The sequence below is a fragment of the Notamacropus eugenii genome, chromosome 5 (assembly GCF_028372415.1).
Source record: "Notamacropus eugenii isolate mMacEug1 chromosome 5, mMacEug1.pri_v2, whole genome shotgun sequence".
Lineage (NCBI taxonomy): Eukaryota > Metazoa > Chordata > Mammalia > Diprotodontia > Macropodidae > Notamacropus > Notamacropus eugenii.
Window position 1 is genome coordinate 182,381,643 of NC_092876.1, and position 23,247 is coordinate 182,404,889.

The 23,247-nt window shown below is 37.3% G+C and overlaps 1 protein-coding gene across 2 annotated transcripts in view; it reads right to left on the bottom strand.

Annotated features, from left to right (window-relative positions):
• OPCML (opioid binding protein/cell adhesion molecule like) overlaps positions 1-23,247 on the bottom strand; it is a 1,434,734-nt gene that overhangs the window by 177,127 nt on the left and 1,234,360 nt on the right. The gene's annotated exons all lie outside the window — the stretch shown is intronic.

Consider the following 23,247-nt stretch of genomic DNA (forward strand, 5'->3'; position numbering starts at 1 on the left):
CATTTTGAATATGTTGTATATGTTGAATTTAGCATCATTAAAGGGTATCCAGGTAGAAAAGTCCATTGGACAGTTGGTGCTCTAGGAGTGGAACTCAGGATAGATCTGGATATTTGTATCAGGGAGATATTTGCAGAGAGATAACAATTGAACCCATGGAAGCTGATGATATCACTAAGAGTGAGTGTTAAAAGAGAAGTGAATTCAGACCTAGTATAGAATCTTGGGGAACACATGCAGTTGTTGAGTGAGATGTAAATGATAAGATCCAACAGTGGAAAGTATTGAGTACTCCAAGATTGAGAAAATATCTTGAAAACCAGAGAGGAAAGAGTATCCAGGAGAAAATGACTGTCAGTGTCAAATGCCACAGAGATCAAGAAAAATGAGCACTGAGAAGACAGAAAACAATTTTAGGTCAGGAGTGAGGTCGGAAGTCAGATTGAAAAGGCTTGAGAAGTGAATGTACAGGATACAGAAAACAATGAGTAGAGAAAGCTTTTCCTAAGAATTTGTCTATGAAATTGAGGACAGACATAGGATAATAGCTTGAGGGGACAGTAGGGTCAAGCAAAGGATGAATTAGAACTGGGCATGTCTGTAGGCAATAGGGAGGAAATCAGTAGATAAGTTTTGATTAGAAATGGGGGTGATTATCTAGTCAATATTTTGTAATATGTAGGAGGAAAGGAGGAAAAATAATATAATCCATGTAGATTAGCTTGGAACCACAATTTTGTAAAGGAATTTGATCTAATGAGGGAACTACATCTAATCTTTGGCAGGTACTGATACAAAAGGGGAGGAGAAAACAATGAGAAGATGTCTTCACGTGCTTAGCGGATGATGGACAGTTTCCAATGTTATGTAAGTCCCTGCAAGAATGAAGAGTTGAGTTGGGTTTGAAGCACACTCAATCCTTCTCCCTTGTTGGGTTGTACAAAAAGTGGTGAATATGATTACCAAACACTGATGGTATGAAGGTTCCAAGTTAATCAGCACCTTTTTGGGGACCACAATTAGAGATGGAACAAGTTAATAGTATCATGTCACCACAATTATCAGTGTTATATAGCCCACTAAAGTAGGTCACTAACTGATGGAGTGATTTAACAGCCCCGATAACTCCTTCCCTTATAATGCAGTCTTCCCCAAGTGTGTAATCTCCTCTAACTATGGAGTGACTGCAGTGAAGCCTCTCTACCGGGCCTGTATGTAGCATGAAAGCCCAACTGCTGTGGATTCTGGGTGACCTTTTTTTTTTTTTTTTAAACCAGGTCTATCAGAAGGATGGTGACAAAGGATAAATTTTCTCCATATTATGCTGCTGAGAAAATTCTTAATATCAAAAGGAGAATCTGAACTCTAAGCATCTGTCTCAAATGCCAGTCTAAATTGCACATAGAATGGCTTAAGAGTCTTCTCTATTTGGATGACTTGGAAATCTGCAACTCCAGCTTGGATTTCTCTTCTATACTCCAGTCCCACGTTTCTGATTGTTTACAGAATATCTTCACTTGGATATATAATACATCCAATCCAAAGTATTCCTTCTTCCTAATATTACCATTTCAGTCAATAGTAACAATATCTTTTTCTAGTTGCCTTTGCATTATTTTTGCCTTTCATATCCTGCACAAAAAAATATTGAAGTTAGACAATGTAGGTTCAATCCCTTCTCTGATGCTTACCATCTATATGACTCTGGCAAGTCACTTCACTTTCCTCACCCTTATATTTTTTTGTCTGGAAAAACAAAGGGGGTTAAATTATATTCCTTCTGAGATTCCATTCTTCTCTAGATTTGTACTTTTTTCCTTTTAAATTCCAAAGTGTCTTTTAGACTCACCTTCCCCTATCTATTTTTCCTGTCCATTAATAGTCCAGGTCTTAATTACCTTTACGCAAATTATTGTTTCAGCCTCCTATCTGGGCTTTCAGACCTTTTCCATTTGAATCCACAATGCAATGAACTTCCAGAATAATCTTATTAAAACATTGTTTTCATCATGGATCTGTATGGCCTACAACATCAAGTCACAGAATTTCTTTAGAGCAAGACAACAATACCTCAAAGATCAGCCTTCCCAACCCCTTCATATATTTCTGTGTAAATGAGAAATCAGTAGTCCTGTGATTTTTGAATCCTGGACACATTGCCCCATACCTATACTCCCTTTCCCCCCAACGTAAAATGTCTATTCCATCTACTGTCTCCTAACCATCCAATTCTCATTCTTTCACTCATTCATTCATTTGTGCATGTATTCATGCTTTAAACCTTACTATATTCTTCCATCTGAAACACACTCTCCTTATATCAGTTCTTCCCACCCTTTAAGGACCAACTCACATCTCATTTTCCCTGCAAAATGGTCCTGAATATCTCTACTCATACTGATCTTCCTTATTTACCTTAACTTCTATAGCTATTAAACCACATAATCTAGAATTTGATTATGTTCTATTTTACATTTTATTTCCCTAGTCAAATTCAAAGTCAAGTATCATATATTACAATTCTACATCTTCTCCTATAAGTCCCCCAAGGACTTTGTATCGTGTTGGGTACATAAATGCTCACAATTACAGAATCAGACAACATCTGGCGTGGTACCTAAAAGATACTGGGTGCCTAATAAATGTTTACTGACAGACCAACTGAGACACTGCCAGAAGTAGAAGGGGTCTCAAAGGCCATTTACTATAAACCATATGTCTAAAAGAATCTCCCCAGTGACATCTCCAACAAGGATCATTCAGGCATTGAAGGCCTCTAGTGAGGGGGAACTTATTACCTCACAAGGCAGACCATCCTACTTAGATGAGAGAGATCTAATTGTTAGGAGATTAAAAGAAAATAAACATGTGGTATTTGAAACTATGCCCAAAGGGCTATAAAACTACATACCCTTTGATTCAGCAATACCACTGCCAAGTCTGCATCCCAAAGACATCCAAAAAAGGGAAAAGGAACTATTTATACAAAAATATTTATAGCAAATCTTTCTGTGATGGCTAAGAATTGGAAATCAAACGGATGCCTTGGGGAATGGTTAAACAAGCTGTGATATATGATTGTAACGGAATAACATTGTGCTATAAGAAATGACAAGCAGGATGATTTCAGAAAAAAATTGGAAAAACTTACATAAACTGATGCATAGTGAAATGAACAGAATCAGGAGAATGTTGTACACAGTTAACAGCAATACTGTATGATGAAGAACTGTGAATGATTTAGCTGTTCTCAGCAATATCATGATACAAGACAATTCCAAAGGACTAATGATGACATGTACTATCTGCCTCTAGAGAAAGAACTGAAGCATGCTATTTTTCCCTTTTCTTTTTCACTTTTTCATTTGAGTCTTTTTGTACAAAATAACTAATAAGGAAATATTTTACATAATTGCACTTGTATAATCTATATCTGATTGGTTACCATCTCAGAGAGGAGGGAGGAGAGGGAAGGATAGAATTTGGAACTCAAAACTTTAAATAAAAATGTTTTTAAAAAGTAATATAACAGTAAAGAATCGATACAATATTTTAATTTTTTTTAAAAAAAATGTGTTACTTGATGTAGAGTCCCCAACTCATTTTCTATCACCTCTTCATATGGTGATTACTTCCTGTCAGACTCAGATAAGTCTGAGAGAGGGATGAGTCTCCTGTCCCCCATCACACAAACCATTTCAGATTCCATGGGGAGGTAGCTATGCAGCAAACTAAGACAAGTGCTACAAGGTTATGTACAATAATTGATGTTTTAGGGGGGCAAAGGGAAAGGGAGGGGTTGAAGATTAAAGAAGTCAGGAGGGAGATGGAAAAGTTTTCAGGGTCACAGGATACATTTGTCGGAAGCTTTTAAAGAAGTGTTTAAGAGCAGCTAAGCTGTTGCTATGGAAATAGGTAAAAGCTAATCCATTATCTGCAACCTCTGGATGCCCCAGCTTGCCACTGGGGGGCTTTCTGCTTTTTATTATTATATGTTTTCTTTTTTTTCCTTTTTGCCAAACACACCTCTTGAATTATGAGAAAGAAATGAATAAAAGCTAAGGGAAAGGGAATCCAGCATCTTCAGAGATAAGGCAGCCTTCACCCCTGGTACCAATACTAAAAGAAACAGGAGATTATTTAAAGAAGATGAGGAGGAAAAAGGATCATCAAGGATATGTCTGACTGGAAAAGGAGGTGAGCCAGTTATGTAGCAACAACCAAAAAAAAAAAAAGATTATCGACAAATAGTGTGTTACAGAAAACACTAAAAAAAAAAATCTATCAATTGCCAAACATGAAACCAGACAAACAAATGATAGACATTTTGGTCTATCCCAACATCTTGGGTCAATCTTCTGTGGGGGATTTAAGACTCACAGAGAATGAGATATAGACGGATTCTAATATACACTTGTGGAAAATGCACCTACGGGAAGGAGATCATTGCTCCACTGAAGTAACGAAGACTGAGGTTGCTGTTATTCATCATTCATTCTCAAAGAAGACCGATGACATCAGGACAGTGATGTTTTGACTTGCAAGTGAATCGCATTTAAGTGAGGCAGAGCTGTGCAAAGTCATCAGCCTCACTCAAAAATAAGTCTACTTGGAGGAATAAAAATCTTCCTTCCAAAGGCTCTTTTTTCTATTACAGACCTCATTCTGAATATATCATGTTGAAATTAATAAGAACCAGTGTATACATCCTACTTTTAGAACAAGAAAGAAACCCTTGATGGGTACGCTTTGGGGCACTTAGATTTCTGGAAGAGTGTATGTAAACCGTTATGTAAATTGTGATTCTTTGTGTCTGACCTCTATCCCCTTTTTCAGCCTCAAGAGTAGAATTTGAGTCAGTCAACAAAGTATTACTTGCCTGTAGAGAAATGTGCTACATAAAGGGCAGATACAACATTTAGATAAGGCAACTTCTTGTTTCTCATTGAGCTTATAAGCAAGCCACAAAAATGCTTAACTCAAACAGGAGTCTATGATCTGATCACCTTCTGCTTCAGTCTTCACTATAGGCGATTATTCTGAAGGAATCCTCAAAATACCGAGAGAGAGAGAGTAATCTAAATCAAGTTGAATTAAATCACCATGCATTTTTTAAGCATCTGCTATATATGCTAGTCACTGTGCTTAGTGCTTAGTCCAAGCCAGTGGTCCTCAAACTTTTGAAGTGTAAGGATTACTTTTTAACAATGAAAAACAGAAAAAAAACACTGGAACAGAGTATAGAAGTAACAACAGGAAGAAAGAAAGAAAGAAAGAAAGAAAGAAAGAAAGAAAGAAAGAAAGAAAGAAAGAAAGAAAGAAAGGAAGGAAGGAAGGAAGGAAGGAAGGAAGGAAGGAAGGAAGGAAGGAAGGAAGGAAGGAAGGAAGGAAGGAAGAGAAAGAAAGAAAGAGAAAGAAAGGAAGGAAGGAAGGAAGGAAGAAAGAAAAAGAAAGAGGAAGGGAGGAAGGAAGAGAAAGAAAGAAAGGAATAAGGAAGGAAGAAAGAAAGAAAGAAAGAAAGAAAGAAAGGAAGAAAGAAAGGAAGAAAGAAAGAAAGAAAAAGAACTAGCTGTTCTGTGTTTGATAGAGGCAAAAACATTTGTTATTGGAAGAACTGACTCTCCTACAAAAGAGATGTAGGTAAAACAAAAAAGTAGATTAGCAGAAATTAGGAACAAATCATAACCATGGATCAAATACAATAACCACTAAACTGATATGAAAGGCAATATCATTTAAAAAATCAGAGAACATGAAGAGTCATTTTTCAAACAATTTTGATTATATAAAATCAAAAAATTTTCTAGGAACAAAACCAGTGACTACAAAGTTAATTTGAGAAACTGACAAAATACGAAATTTTTACGTGAATCACCACTGGAAAAAGTCTGATATCTCACACATAAGGGAAATTTACACAAATCACTAAGATTGAGCACCACTCCCCCAGAGAGTAGCAATCAAAGAATATGAAAAAAAAAATAAAGGAAAATTGCATAACATAAATGATCGTAAGTAAACTTGCTTCAAACTACTGATAAAAAGAGAAATGCAAATTACAACTGTAGATTTCTACTTTACACCCTAAAAACTAATCAAGATGAATGAAAATGAGAATAATCAACGAGAACATAGGCATGCTGATAATGCCACAGAATTGGTGAATTGTTCCATTTGCAATTATTCAAGAAAAACCAGTTAGTCAATAAACACTTATGAAACACTTCCTATGTACCAGGCAATGCACTAAGGTCTGGGCATAAAAAGAAAGGCAAAAGATAGTCCCTGCTCTCAAAGACTGCCTTGTTTCATGGGGATACATCATGCAAACAATCCTGTACAAATATATCCCACTGTATTTATCCCACTACTGGGCATATACATCAAGGAGATCAAAGAGAAGCAAAGGTTTAGTATATACCAACATATACTTAATAATCCTCCTTGTGGTAGCAAGGAACTGGAAATAAAATACCTCTCAATTAGAGAATGACTGAAAAAATACAGCAAGTGAATGTAACATAATATTATTGCAAGAAATTAGAAATAAGAGAATTCAGAAACTGAGATTTGTATGAACCAATGGAGAATGAAGTAAGATATAAAAGTAAGCTACAATGCAGATAGTGACTACAAAATATGTAGATAAAAACCTAACTAAAATGAAGGGTCCAACACCAAGTGACTGAAAAGCCAAAAGTGGTCTGACAGAGTTGAAGATAAACCTTAACCCTCTACTCACAGTAGAGTCAGGGGACTACCAAAGTACAATGTTGTATACACTGCCAGAAAATGTGCTTCCTGTTTTTGTTCTTATTATTCTTTATTTGTGTTATTGTTGTTGGAAAGTGGTATTGGGGGGGGGGGACGTGTTTCCCCAGAAGAAAACAGAAAGCATCAATAAAACATACTTATATATATTTTTAAAAATCACAGACTGTGTCCCTATATGAGAGTAATTGTTTTATTAGCATCTGTTGATTGAGAGAAAAAAATACATGATGACAAAATAAAATGAAGTTAGTAACATTTTAGATAGATGTTTATCTTAATAATCTCAACAGTACAAATATTTGAAAAATAGCAATGTATACATTGTGAGACATGCAATTTACAGAAAATATGCTTGCTTATTTATCATACTGACTCATATTGTATATTTTATGGGAGTGAAATAAAGACTAGAATTTTGGTGTTTGGTGTGAATATTCACAGATCTCTTATAATAAATTCACGAACTCCCATTGATCCTCAGGTTACAGACCACTGATCCTGACAGCAGGTAAGGTTCTCATGCTGGTCCTTACAACTGGTGCCTGCCTGTGGAGTCACATTATCTAACTTTAATTGCAAAACTATCCCATAGAGAATTGCTTTTTTTCCTGCAGCACCCAGGTGCTAGGGTACCTAAAGAAAACTGTCTTCTCATCTTTGGGACTAACATAATAAACCCTTTTTTGTCCACTGTAGTTCTTTATATAAAAGTATTTATTTTCTCTCCCTTCTACACCCAAATGGAAAAAGAAATAAAGAAAAATTAAATACTTATAATGAACATGCCTATTCAAGCAAATCAAATTCCCTCATCGGTCATACCCAAAATGTGTCTTTTTCTCTTCATAGACTTGAATAACAATGCTAGAACAAGAGAAGACCTTATAAATAATTCTGTATGACTTTTTGATTTGTACAATTTTTGATTTTCCAATGCTCAGAGAGTTAAAGTACTTGTCCAAGGTCATTAACACATCTAGGAATAGAAATCAGAACCCCTGACTCCCAAATTCGTGTTCTTTTCACTAAGCAAAGTTTAGCAAAATTGACTACAAAACAAATATCAATAAACTGAATCTCATTATTCATTTCCATTATAAAATTGTGGAGAACATTCTCAGAGCCATTTGTGAAAGGGCAATGTTACTTCAATGGAGACAGCATTGAAATTGGATTGCTGAACATGGAGTCAAAAAGCTAGATTTTGAATTCTGCTTTTTCCACTTACTATACATATGACTGTGCACAAGTTACTTAATTTCTCTGTACCTTAATCTTTTCTTCTTTTTTTTGAACTATGAAATTGGACTAGATGCAATCTAATTCTACGATCCAATGTGAAGAATTTCTGCAGATGCATCCTAGCCAGGACTAGGACATGCTGGGTGATGAAATACTAGGGAAGCTTTTAGAACATTTAGTTGTTCTTATGTGACTTCAGAATTTTCCTTGCATGACAACCACGTCTTTTTATTATATTTGGAGTAAAAATCTTGTATCTGAATCCATACATGTTAGCATTACATTGGGGAATGTCACTTTAACTTTTATGTCTGTGTTGTCATCTATAAAGTGAGAGTGTTGTCCTAAATGACCTCTGATACCCCTTCCAGTTATAAACCCCTGATTTAGTAGAAATAATCCCTCTATTAAACCACAAGAATTTTCCCATTATGAGGGTCCCTTAGATCAGTAGCTATAGCTCCAAAATTTAATTTACCTTTTTCCTTTGCCCAGGTATTTACATTGACAAATGAAGCTGTTCTACGGTACAACATTTTCCTAGTTTATGCCACCATATGAATACAACATGCATTCTAGCTCAAAAATTTTCTCAGATTCAGGGTTTCAGATTTTGAAAAATAAACTATCATCCCAGGTATTCAGTTTTTTCATTTAAAATTCTGTAAAATATCACTTGAAAAGATAACTGGTCTTGGCAACAGATTTTCCCAAAGTTGTATATAACAAAAGAGACGAACACTGTTGCAGATGATCCAAATGATATGTTTATATTTGTCTCATGAATGCTTTTTCACAACAGATTATACTTTCTCATTATATTTTCCATAACTAATGTTAATATTAGTTTATGATCCCTAAGCATATACTGGCAAGTGCATAGTAATACACATAAAATTTTATCTACCATGTGAAGATCTGCAAAATATGGGGATGGAGGCAAGAAGGCAGTAGAAAGGCAGCAACCCAGCTGAAGTCTCCCAAATTCCCCTCCAAACCACTTTAAAATAAACCCTCAAATCAAATTCTAGAGCAGCAAAGCCAACAAAAGGTCAGGATGAAATATCTTTCCTTAGATAAGAAAACTTAAGAGGCTGTTGGGAGAAGTCTGTTGTATCAGATTGAGTGCTGGCCTAGAGTGCATATCCACAGCACTAGCAGTGGGCCTGGGAGGAGGCTGTGACAGCAGCAGGTTGGGGAGCTCTCAGACCCTCTAGAGAAGTCAGAGAACTGATCAGAAAGATATTATGAGGGACCCTTTGCTGACACTGGGTAAAGCTGTTACTTATTTGCAACTCTATTGCTTATAATAAGTTCTGGGTTACAGTTTCAAGGTGTAAAGGAGGGTTTGGGATCAGTCACAAGGGAGTAGGAGAACTGCTCTCAGTTCTAAGGGCAGAGAGGAACACTAGAGCATGCAGCTGCAGGAGACAAGAGGACCTGGTTACAGTTTCAGGAATAAGGGGAGTGCTAGTGCTTATGACTGCAGGGAGCAGGAGCCTGTAATGGCAAGTGAAGTAGAATCTTTAGCTGTTTTTGTTTTAGACAATCAAGTGCCTCTGAACGAATCTTGCCTTTCATTGAATCAATCAAGATTTGACTAGAAACAGTACATGAATATATGAAGAAATATATATATGTATATATATATATACATATATTAATAAGATAGAGTTTTAATCAATGAGACATTTGCAAGTGAGCACTAATCAATCAGATACATGTGGGCTCTAGTCAATCAGATATTTAGTAGAACTATATATAAAGAGAGCAGAGCTAAGAAAAGCAGACGTGAAGACAGCCAGCATTGAAGGAGTGAGTCAGCATCGAGAAGAATAGAGCTGAGAGGAAGACCTCTGGGAGCAGCAAGGAAGACCTCTGGGAGTTGGGAGGAGATATCTTCTCCTGTCTGCTGGTTTGTGTTGATTTCTCAGGCAGAAGACCTGTCCGTGAACTCTTTATGAGTGAATTGAGATGATGGTGCTGGTGATGTTGTGTTAGTATTGTTGTTGCCCTGAGCTTTGTCTTCCCAGAGGCAAAGCTGCAGAGAGCAGCAGAACCCATGAGCTGAGGGCTGCCTACATGTGAATCCAGGCAAGAGGAGGGAGTGGTCAGCTCACAGAGGAAGAGCCATAGGACCTGAAAGTCAACCTCCAGTTAAGATGAAAGAGGATTTTACTTGGACACTTGATATTGATTAAGAAGATTGTTCTTAGGGGCGGAGCCAAGATGGTGGAGTGAGAGCAACTAGTCACCTAAGCTCTTAGACAAACTCCTTCAGATACCTCTAAAAGGAGAATCTGACCAGAATCCAAGAAGAGACAGACTGTGGCAGATTCGTAGCCCAGAACAGACTGGAAAGTTGACGGGAAGGATATGTTCTGCTGGGCTGGAGGGGCACACAGTGCATAGCGCACAGGCTGTACCAGACGTGGCAGGGTCAGGTAAGAAGACCTGGGCAGTCTGAGGCATCAGCTGCACTGCAGAATCTCAGGCATATCAGCCCAGGATGGGAGTCCAGCAGAACTGAGTGAGCGAGAGCCACAGCGCTCCAGGTATCTGCAGCGGCTACTCCTGAGACTATCAGAACGCATATTAAATGTCTGTAAGTTACCCACTTGAACTTCCAGGAGCCAAAATGGTGGAGTGATCGGTAAACGTTCTCTCCCCCTCACCTTGTTGACACTGCAAGAACCATAAAATGTTGCCCCAGAAAAATCCTGGAACAGTTGGACCAGCAGAAGGGGCAAACAGTCTCTTAGCCAGTGAGGTTAGGAAAATCGCTAAGGAGGGTCCCTCTTGATGTGGCTGAAGTGGACCAGTGCAGGACCAGAGCTGTCCTAGACAGCCCCACCTCAGCAAACTGGGTGGAGATCCAGAGCCCCAGGTGGGGTAGAGCCTTGCAGCCATCAACATCAGGACCCCAAGTGTACCTCAGCACCCCGGGGGAATTGGGAAGACACGAGGGCAGCTGGGATCACCAATTGCTGAGCTTGCCTATACTCTAACTCAGCAGAGGAGACCTCCTGTGGTCAGACCACCCCTTCCCCACACTTAACAAGCTAGCTTCAGGGTAAATCCTTGGTTGTAGTCCTAGCTTCTTTGCAGAATATCATATTCCAATTCCTTTGATCTTTTAATGTAGAAGCTACAAGGTCCTGTGTGATCCTGACTGGAGCTCCTTGATATTTGAATTGTTTCTTTCTGGCTGCCTGTATTATTTTCTCCTTCACTTGATAGTTCTGGAATTTGGCAACGATATTCCTTGATGTTTCCTTTCAGGAGGTGAATGGTGGATTCTTTCAATGATTATTTCACCATCTGGATCTAGGACTTCTTGGTTGTTTTCCTGGATGATTTCTTGGAAGATATTGTCCAGGCTCTTTTATTCATATGGCTTTCTAGTAGGCCAATAATTCTTAGATTTAATAATAATTTAACAATTTTTAGATTCTTAGCTTCTACTTGCCCAATTCTAATTTTTATCAAATTGTTTTCTTCAGTATATGAATTAGAGGACTTTCAAGCATTCCTAATTAGAGGACAAGCATTCCTGATGAAAAGACTAAACCTGAATAGAAAATATCTTCAAACATAAGAATCAAGAGAAACATAAAAAGGTAAACATGAAAGAGAAATCATAAGGGATTCAGTAAGATTAATCCAGTTATATTTTCCTAGATGGAAAGGTAATATATGTAACTCCTAAGAACTTTATAATTATTAGGGAAGGTAGAAGGAATCTACATTGAGAGAGGTCATGGGTATGAGCTGATCATGTTGGGAGGATCTCAAAAAAATGAAGGGATGAGAAAAGAGGATGCACTGAGAGGAGAGATGGAATTGAAAATTTTTTTCACATAAAAGTGAAAAGAGTTTGTATGATGGGGAAAAAAATGAGAGGGGGAGGGCAGACAAGACTTGAACATCACTCCTACCAAAACAGGTTCAAAGAGGGAAGGATACAAATATATACACCATACATGCATACATATATATACATATATGTATGTGTGTGTGACACACACAGTCAGTTGGGTATAGAAATTTATTTTACCTAATGGGGAAATAGGAGAAGAGAATAAGAGAAAGGGGGAGTTGACAAAAGGAAAGGCAGATAAAGGGAGGTGGTGGCCAGAAGCAAAGCTGACTTTTGAGGAGGAGCAGGATAAAAAAGAGAGAAAGATAAACAGAGGAAAATGGAATGGAGGGAAGTACATACTTAGTAATCATAACTGTGAATAGGAATGTAATGAGCTTACCCATAAAACAGAAGCAGATAGCAGAATGGATTAGTAATTAGAATCACCACTATATTGTTTAAAATAAACTCACTTGGAACACTAACAGTAGGACCCCCCACATGCCTCATCATAGCCAAGGGAACTGGCAGATTCCAGCTCTGGGAACCCTGTGCTTCAGCATAGCCTTGGGTAAACAAACAGCTGCCAGCATACTTCAGCATAGCACCAGGCAAACAGGTAAATACTAACCCTATGGGTGCCTAAGCAAATAGGTAGCTGCCAGACCAGGCCCCAGTCATGGGCTTCAGCACAGCCTTGAGCAAAGAGGGAGCCAGAAGCAACCAGACCAAACATGGTTCAGTGCAGCCCCAGGGCAAGGCAGAAACACCTCACTGGCCTCAGCACATACCAGATACCAACACTAGGACCCTAGCTCAGCACCAGGTAAGCTGCCAGATCCCTTCTACCTCCAGCAGTGTCAGCCACTCCAACCCCACTCCTTCAATGTAGCACCAGGTAAACAGCCCGGGCCTGCAGCCCTTGGTACAAAAAGCCTGAAACAGTGCCCCTTCCATCCTGAGAGCAGAGTTCAAATTTAAAAGAAAGGAAAAAGGTTAAAAAAATGAACAAAAAGGAACTAAAAAGAATCTGACCACAGAAAGTTATCTTGTTGATAGGATCAAGACAGAAACTCAGAAGGGACAACAATATCAAAACATCTATGGGGAAAACCCAAAGAAAAATAGGAAACAGTCTCAAGCCCATAAAGAACTCGTGGAACAGCTCAAAAAGGAGCTTAAAAATGTATAAGAGAGGTAAAAGAAAAATTGGGAAAAGAAATGAGAATGATACAAGAAAATTATGAAAAAAAGAGTGAACAGCTCTGGAAAAGAAAACAACTGTTTAAAAAGTACAATTGGCCAAAGGAGAAAGGAAGTGTAAAAACTGAGGAAAATAACTCCTTAACATTTAGAACTGGGCAAGTCAAAGCTAATGACTCTAAGATATAGCAAGAATAAATCAAATAAATTCAAAAGAATGAAAAATTAGAAAAAATGTTAAATACATCACTGGAAAAACAACTGACCTAGAAAACAGATCCAGGAGAAACAGTGTCAGAATCATTGGACTCCCTGAAAGCCTAATCAAAAGGAGGACCAGTACAGTTTCTTTCAAGAAATCAGCAAGGAAAACTGCCTGCTATCCTGGATTCAGAGGGCAAAATAAGCATTGAAAGAATCCATCAATCACCTTGGGAAAGATCTTAAAATAAAAACTCTAAGAAACATTATAGACAAATTACAGAATTATCAGGTTGAGGACAAAAAAAATGCTTCAAGTGGTCACAAAGAAATATTTCAAATATTAGGGAGCCACAATCAGGATTAAAGAGTACCTAACAGCTACAACATTAAAAGATCGGAGGTCATGGAATGTGATATTCCAGAAAGCAAAGAAGCAAAACAACCAAGAAGTATACTACTTCAAGGGAAAAAAATGATTATTCAATGAAATAGGACTTCAAACTTTGGTAAGAAAAAGATCAGAATTGAACAAAAACTTTGATATCTAATATCAAGACCCAAGAGAAGCATAAAGAGGGAAAAAGTGAAAAGAAAACATAAGAAATTCAATGGAACCGAAATGTTTACATCCCTACACAGGAAGTTGCTACTTGTAATTCTTAAAAATTGTGCCACTAACAGTACAACTATAAGGAACATACACAGAAATAGGGTAGGGGTATAAGGTGAATTTGAGGGGATGAAAAAAATGAAGGGATGAGAAAGAGAAATAAACTGGGTGCAGAAAGAAAGGATATAGAAGGATAGTAGAATGGGATAAATTATTTCACATGAAAAGGCTCAAAAAAGCTATTCCAGTGGAGGGAAAGATGGGACAGTAGGTAACGGCCATCACTTGAATCTCACTCTCATTAATATTGGCTCAAAGAGGGAATAATATATGCAATCAGTTAAATACAGAAATTTATCTTACCCAACAGGAAAACAGGAGGAGGGGGGAGATTAAGTAAAGGGAGAGGAGGGAACTGACAGAAGAGAGGGCAGATCAGGGAGGCAGCAGACAGAAACACAACACTGTTGAGGAGGGAAAGGATTAAAATAAAGAGAGGACAAACAGGAGGAGAAATCATTTGGTGGGATATACACAATTAGGAATCATAACTGTGAATGGGAATGGGATGAATTCTACTACAAAACAGAAGTGGATAGTAGAGGTGAGCAAAAAACAAAATCTTGCAACATGCTGTTTACAAAAAACACATTTGAAGCAGAGAGACACACACAGTACATGTAAGTAGCTGGAGCAGAACCTACTACGCTTCAGCTGAAGCAGGGCTAGCAGTCCTGATCTCAGATAAAAGTAAAAATAGACCTAATTAAAAGAGATAAGGAAGAAAACTATATCTTGCTAAAAAGGTATCATAGAAAATGAAGTAACAATAACACTAAACCTATGTGTACCAAGTGGTATAGCATCCAAATTCTTAAAGAAGAAGTTAAGTGACTTACAGGTTCATGACCAAACAAGATATAGAGAGCATTATGGAATATAAAATGGATAATTTTGATTATCTTAAATTTAAAAGGCTTTGCCCAAACAAAATCAATGCAGCTGGGATTAGAAGGAAAGCAGAAAGCTGAGAAACAACCTTTATAAGTTTCTCTGATAAAGGCCCCATTTCTCAAATATATGGAGGACTGAGTCAACTTTATAAGAATACAAGCCATTCCCTAATTGATAATGGTCAGAGGATAGGAACAGGTAGTTTTCAAATGAAGAAATCAAAGATATTTATAGGCACATGAAGAAATGCTCTAAATAACTTTTGTTGAGAGAAATGGAAATTAAAACAAGTCTGAAATACCCTGCACATCTATCACATTGGCTAATATGACAGAAAAAAGGAAAATAGTAAATGTTGGAGAGGATGTGGGAAAATTGGGACACTAATGCACTATTATGAACTAATTCAACCACTCCAGGGAACAATTTGGAGCTATGCCCAAAGAGCAATGAAACTGTGCACACCCTCTGATCTAGCAATACTACTACTAGGTTGGTATCCCAAATAGTTCATAAAAAATGGAAAAGGAGCTACATGAGCAAAAATATTTATAGCAGACTTTTTCATGGCAGCAAAATATTAGAAACTGATAGAATACATATCAAATTGGAAGATGGATGAATAAGCAGTATATGAATGCAAAGGAATACTAATGTGCAATAAGAAATGATGAACAGCAGATTTTCGAAAAATGTGTAAATACTTGTCTGAACTGATGCAAAGTGAAATGAGCAGAACCAGGAAAACACTGTATATTATATCAGCAATTTTGTATGATGATCAACTATGAATGACTCAGCTCTTTTCAGCAACACAATGATCCAAGACGAGTACAAAGGACTCATGAAAGAAAATGCTATTCATATCCAGATAAAGAAATAATGGACTTTGAATGCAGATCAAAGGCTTTTTTTCCACTTATGTTATTCTTTTCAGTGTTTTTATCTGTTGATCTGTTTCTTCTTTCACAACTGTGACTGATATGGAAATATGTTTCATATGATAGCACATGTATAACCTATATCAAATTGCATAACATTTTAGGCAGAGGGGAGGAAGAAAAACTTGGAACTCAAAATCTTGTAAAAATGAATGCTAAAAATTGTCTTGACATGTAATCGGGAAAAATAAAATACAACTATAAATAAAATAGAAACACTTGAAACAGAAAGAGACATAGAGGGTTAAAATAAGAGGTTGGAGCAGAATCTATTATGCTTCAGCTGAAGTAAAAAAAGACAGAAATCTTGATCCCAGACAAAGTAAAAGCAAAAATACACCTTATTAAAAGTGAGTCATGATGAAAAAATGCTATCTACCTCCAGAGAGATAACTGATGAACTGAGTGCAAATTAAAGTATAATTGTCACTTTTTCTTTCTTTTTTTGGCTGATAAGGAAATAGGTTTTGTATGATTTTACATGGGTAACTGATATATTGTTTGAATTTGCAGTAGGGGATGGAGGGAGAGAATTTGGAAGTCAAAATTTTTAAAAAGAATGTTAAAAATAAACAAATTGTTTAAAAAGATTTGTAAAATGTTTTATATATTTATTTCATTCGGGTCTCATAACAAGTTTGTCTGATTGATCCTATTGGCATTATAACTTCCATTTTACAGATGAGGAAACTGAGGTTCAGAAATGTTAGGTGAACTGCTATAGTAAATGCTTTAGATGGGGTTTGACTCCAGATGTTCCTATCACTCAGTCTAGTACTATATCCATAATACCATACAATTTCTCTATACAGGAGGAAACCAAAGAAGTACCTGAAGCAAACTGACAAAGGACCAGTGATTAAATCACTAGGTAAAAAAGCTACCCATGTTCCACTGAGTGCTGATAGTCTTTGAATTGTCTTATGTTTAGCTATGTCAATAATCTTTTTACACAATTGTGTGTGTGTGTTCTAACAAGGAGTGCACTGTGATTTCTATTTTCTAATGGGGACCTAAAAAAATGGACTTGTGAAAACTCACAAGATTAATCAGGTGTGGGATTAGTAACAGGAGTCTGAAACTGTCCTAGTAACGGTCCTCAGATAACACAATTCTGCTCAGATTTGCTAACTCATTTTGGACCAAACTGCCTTAAATCAGGGTCACACATATGGGAGAAGGAATCTTATATTTTCAAAAAAGAAGAGAACAGCTTGAGGGATTTATTATGATACTCCCGTCGCCCCAGAACACACATGAATTGATTATACAGAATCAGTCAATCTATCAAGTACCTGCTAAATACATATTTATGTGCCAGGCAGTGTGCTAGGCTCAGGATACAAAGACAAAAGTGAAATAATCCTCTTTCTCAAAGAATTTACACTCTATACATTTGGTTGGAGCTAGAGAAATTGAAATTTAACTGAGTATTTATATCATAATATCTTACGACAGCAAAGGAGACACAACAAACCAGGAGAAAGCACCAGGTAAGAGAAGTGTAGGGACCCATAATGGAAGAATGGAATTCCCAGACAGTTGTTCTGTGGGGATCAAGTTGTGAAGAGACCAAACACTTTTTTTTCCCCAGAGAAACAATACATCTGGAAATCATGGAGGATGAGTCAGCAACTCAGTATGTATTTATTAAATCCTTGCTAATCAAGAATGAAGGACTAACAACAACAATACGCTGGGTGCCAGGGATATAAAGGGAAAAACGAAGCAGTTCTTACCATCAAGGGACTTACATTCTATTTGGGAAGACAATGGGATGCATCCAAAATTTTATATATATATATGTGTGTGTGTATATATACATATATATATACACACATGTACAGAGAGAGACATATACATACACACCACACACATATATGCAAAACTGACAGGAATTAATATTAATAGGGAGAAATTAATAGCTGGGGGGAATAAAGACAAATCTCATATAAAAGGTGGCACTCAGGCTGAACTTTAAAGGAAATTAGGAATTCTAAGGGAGCAACTAGGTGGCACAGTGGGTCGAGCGCCAGGCCTGTTTGAACTCAAGAAGACTCACCTTCCTGAGTTCAAATTTGGCCTCAGATACTTAGTTGTGTGACTCTAAGCAAGTTACTTAATCCTGTGTACCTAGGTTTCCTCATCTGTAAAATGAGCTGGGGAGGACATGGTAAAATACTCCAGTATCTTTTTTTTTATTTTAAGAAAACTCTAAATGTGGTAAGAAAGAGCTGGACACGACTGAAAAATGACTGAACAACGACAAGGATTCTGAGAGGATGAAGTGAGGAAGGAGTCACTTTCAGGTATGCAATGTACGAAGGCATGGCAAAGGCAGATGGAATCTGATCTGTGAAAAACAAGAAGAAAGTCAGTTTGGTTAGACCATAGAGTAATATGTGAAAGGAAGTAATTAGATTGGATAAATGGTAAGTGCAGGTCATGAAAGCTTTATGGGATAAAAGTTGGTTATAAATTGATTATAAAAACATTTAAAAACCTCAAGGAATTGACCTAAAGGATTGAATGCCTACAAAAAAAGGAAAAGAGATTTAATTCAGGGAGATCTTGTGATCAGAATCTAGCTCAATTAATTTGGAGTATTAGTGACTAAGAAGAAAGTTTTTGATTCTTACCTAGTGTGTACAGAAGAGCTAGGAAATACTTCTTTGAATTGAAAAGTATAACTTCAAATGTTTGGAAAGGTCCAATTGTGTATCTATAGCTCCCCCTCCCCCCAGAGTTTCTAGCATTGCCATAAAATTATCTATCTATATTAATTGTCTTGAGTAATGATGCATTTTGGAGAGATTTAAATATGGAGAACATAGACAATAGAAGAAATATGAGGAGGGAAGGGTTATGGCCCTAGGAGCAGGTTCTTTGGTATAGTAACTCCCAATTTATTTCAAGGTGGTGGTGGTAACAGAATGTAACCCAAGCAATAGTGCAAGCTACCTGGTTTGCCTTTAATTCAGGGGCTCCACAGAGCCATATTTCATCATAGAAAGATCTCTTGGTCCAAGTTTAGCAGATTATGAAAGTGTCTGCTATTAAAAATGGGAACATATGGAACAAAAAAATTGTCATCACTGTTGACCTTGGGCACTGAAAGGGACAATTTTGGACTGTAAAAAATCTTGGCATTCCCCAGTCATGCACATACTGCAGTGAAGAGAAATCAATATCAAGTTTTATAGGAAGGTAACCCCATGAACTGTGATGTTTTAGGCTCTCTAACTTGGCTAACTGCTTTCTGACTCTTCAATGTTAGAAAAGAGACTTATCTTTCACCAGTCACTGAGATGCCTTATTTTTTATTAGTGTTGTGCTGGGGATATAGTAGTCACTTAATAAATGTTTATTTACCATTACTGACTAATTTCGCAGTTCAATCTTGGAGGAGAGGAAGAATGCAAATATACCAGTATCTGATATATATATATATATATATACACACACACACACACACACACACACACACACACATATATATGTATATGTATATGTATTTTTGTGTATATGTGTATATATAATATATATTTGCATACATATATGCATATATACATATATGTGTGTGTATATATGCGTATATACATATATATACATATATACATATATATACCTATCTACACACATAAATAACTATACTTGTGCAGCTGCCTCAGGAAGGTGTCAGTACTCTTTCTGCATGTATAATATACTTTGTGTAATGCCAAAATCCTTTTATACTTCCTTGCAGCCAATGCCAATGCAATTTTTCCAAAATATTTCTCCTCTGAGATGCCTACTAGGACTAACTTCACTTGAGGTCTCTCTGGTCAGTCTTGATATTTAGTATCAGAGGACTGAATACACCAAAATTTCAAGAATTTAGACTAATTCGAAAGGAGAAAGCAGAATTTTTTTTTAAATTGGAGAGAAGGCGGAACCATAAAAATTAATCTAGATGGATAGATGAGTCAGTTTTCTTACTGGAATATGTCCACAACCAAAGGCGCAATTGTCCATTTGCACAATCACAGCCTCTAGATTTGGACAGGGGCTTGAAGGTTGGGACTGGGTTCCAAGGTGGGAAGGGAATCTAGTTGATGCCAAGTGCATCAGCAAAGAAATTGATTTTAATTGATTAGGATGTAAAAACCTCATAAATGTAGAAAAGCAGAAATATTAAATACATTTTTTACTGACCACAATGTGATAAAATTACATTAAATAATGAGCCACCATAAAAGGTATTAAAGGCCAAGTGGAGACTCAATAACTTAATCCTAAAAAATTGGTGGATAAAAGAACAAATCAAAGAAATGAGATAATTTCATTAAAGATAATGATAACAAGGCAACATACCAAAATCTTGGGGATGTAGCCAAAGCAATACCTAGTGGAAATTTTATTTCTTTAAACACTTTGACAAAAAAAAGAGGAAAAAATCTACAAACTGGGTATGAAAATTGAGGGACACTAGCAACATTTAAAACAAACAAACAAAAAGATTATTGATAAAAGTAGCTTTAAAAAAAGTAGCTTTATAAAACAGACAAACCATTAGTTAATTTGATTTAAAAAGAAAGAAGAAAAACTAGAGTTCTTTATGATTTACTGCCTATGCAGATGCTACTCTTTTAGTTTGCCTCTAGAGCTGAAAACATGATTGGCTCAGTTTTAGAATCGCTGAGAGTCAAACCTTGCTGTCATATGAATCTCCTCTATACTATCCTCCAGCATATCACAACACCCATTTTACATGAAGGAAACTGATGTTCACAAAAGTTGAGACTTCTCCAGAGTTATACTAATAAAGCCAGAGCTCAGACACTAGATATTCTGACTGGTCTGCTAGACCTTTGAAGGACAGAGCCAGAAGCAATGTGTGAAAGTTACAAAGAGGTCAGTTTCACCCAATAGTTCAACAAAAAACCTTTTTTTTTCTAATGCCCTCTACTTTTGAAGTACTAGAGATACAAGTGCAAAGGCACCAGGGAGCTCACATTCTATTAGAGAGGGAAACCATGTACAAAGAAAAGTTAATTTAAAAGAATTCTGGATAACTAACATCTCAGGGAAGAAGGCTTGGAGTTAGTACTTGAGCTGAACTTTGAAGGAAGCTTGGGATGCTAAGGAGACTGTGAGAAAGGAGGGCATTCTAAACACTAATTGAATGAAGATATGGAGATGAGTGATGGATGTCATGTAAGGAGAGAAGTAAGTGAACCAGTTTGGGTGGAACAGAGTACTGAAGGAAGAATAATGCGAAGTCAGTCTGGAAAGGCCAATTAGACCCGAAACCTAAAGGGCTTTAAGTGCCAAACAGAGGAATTTGTATTTTATCTTTCAGAAATGAGAAGCTATTGAAGATTCTTAAGTAGAGGAGTGACACCTTTCATTTATTCATTTAGTAAGTGCCTACTATGTGCCAGGCACCGTGCTAAATGCTGAGGATGCAAAAAGCTTCAAAGGAGAATCATTGCCCTCATGGACCTTACAATTTAACGGTGGAGACAACATACAAACAAACATATACAAAGCAAGCTATATATAGGATGAATAGGAAAGAATGAAAAGAGAGAAAGTATTCAAATTAAGAAGAATTAGGGAAGGCTTCCTGTAGAAGGTGGGACTTAAAGGATGCCAGAGAGGTAGTAGTTGGAGCAAAGGAGGGAGAGCATTCAAGGCTTGGGGGACAGCCAGAGAAAATGTCCAGAGCCAACTGCCATGCCTATGTTGGTGACTTTCCAAGTCTGCCCTCTTTGAAGCTCCAAAACTGAATCTTCAATTTCCTATGGAATTTCTTGACCTAGAAGTTTCCATGAATCTCAAAACCAACAATGGTATAAACTGCTCTTATCTTCCTACCAGAACTCACACCTATTTCTGTCTTTACTTTTCTTTCATTAGTACCACTATTAAATGAATTTTTCCATGCTTGAAATATTGGAAGATATCACTGACTGCTCCCATCTCTCAAATTCAATTGGTGACCAAGTCCTGTTAATTCCATCTTCTCCAATATCTTGTACTCATGGCAGCAAGATGGTTCAGTGAATAGACTGACAGACCTGGTAGCAGAAAGACTTGAGTTCAAATTTGACCTCAGAAATGTACTTCTTGTGTGACCTTGGGTAAGTCACCTAACAGGAATAATAACAACACTTACCTCACAGGATTACTGTGAGGATCAAATAATATACTATTTGCAAAGTGCTTAGCATATTGTGTGGCACATAGTAAGTGCTATATAAATGCTTCTTCTCTTTTCTTCCTTCCCCTCCCATTGTGTTCACCTTCCCCTTAATTCTCCTGTTAGCTCTAGTAACAAATAAGTACCCTCTTCTTTACCCACTACTGCTAGCACCTTCTCAAAGGTACACCAGGGGTGGGGAACCTGTGGCCTTGAGGCCACATGTAGCCCTCTAGGTCCTCAAGTGCAGCCTTTTGATTGAATCCAAACTTCACAAAACAAATCCCCTTAATAAAAGGATTTGTTCTGTAAAACTTTGGACTCCAGTTAAAAGGCTTCACCCAAGGATGTAGAAGGCAACCTGTGGCCTTTCCCACCCCTAGAGTAAATACTTCCACCCTCATTTTTGGGGAACAACAAGAGCTGCCTCCTATAAGGAAGCCAGAGACAGAAGCTGTGGAATAGAGAAACTCTTCTTAGGAAGGAAAGGCACTCACAGTAGAGAGCCTAACTGGCAGCTTTCCATTTTAAGTAAGTGTTCACAAATAGGCAGGCACTCAACTTTGTTCTTTCTAGGAGAGCTGGCAGAATTATAATGACCAATCAATTGGGCACAATAGAGAAGAGTCCTAATCTCTACATTCAGTTTTAACTCTGATCTGAATTATGAATACACACACACAGACACACAGACACACACAGACACACAGACACACAGACACACACAGACACACAGACACACACAGACACACACACACACAGACACACACACACACACAGACACACACACACACACACACACACACACACACACACACACACACACACACACACACACACACACACACACACACACACACACACACACCCATTGGTAAAAAGTTTCCTCTGGAATACAAAGCATGTGTAGTTAGGACCTCATCTTGGAATAAAAGGTACCTAACAGGACCCTCTCTTCAGTTTCTTCTATGGCCCTCACAATACTGTTTTGTACACAGGAGGCATTCAGTAAACACTATCTGCTGACTGACAGGGGGAGACTGTCTTTTAGAAGCACAGTGTAAATTGATTGCTGTGAATGATTGAGTCTCCTGCACCCCTCCTACGTTGCTCTAACAAGTGTGACAGGCACATAGAAAGCAGAGTTCCCAGAATGATTTGATGTGAAGGAATTCATTGCACTCCTTCTCCTCAGGGATTTTTTTTTTTAAATTTTGCATGTTTCATGCACACCAGTGTATTAAGCCCCGATAATTTTGTTCTTTTCTAAAAG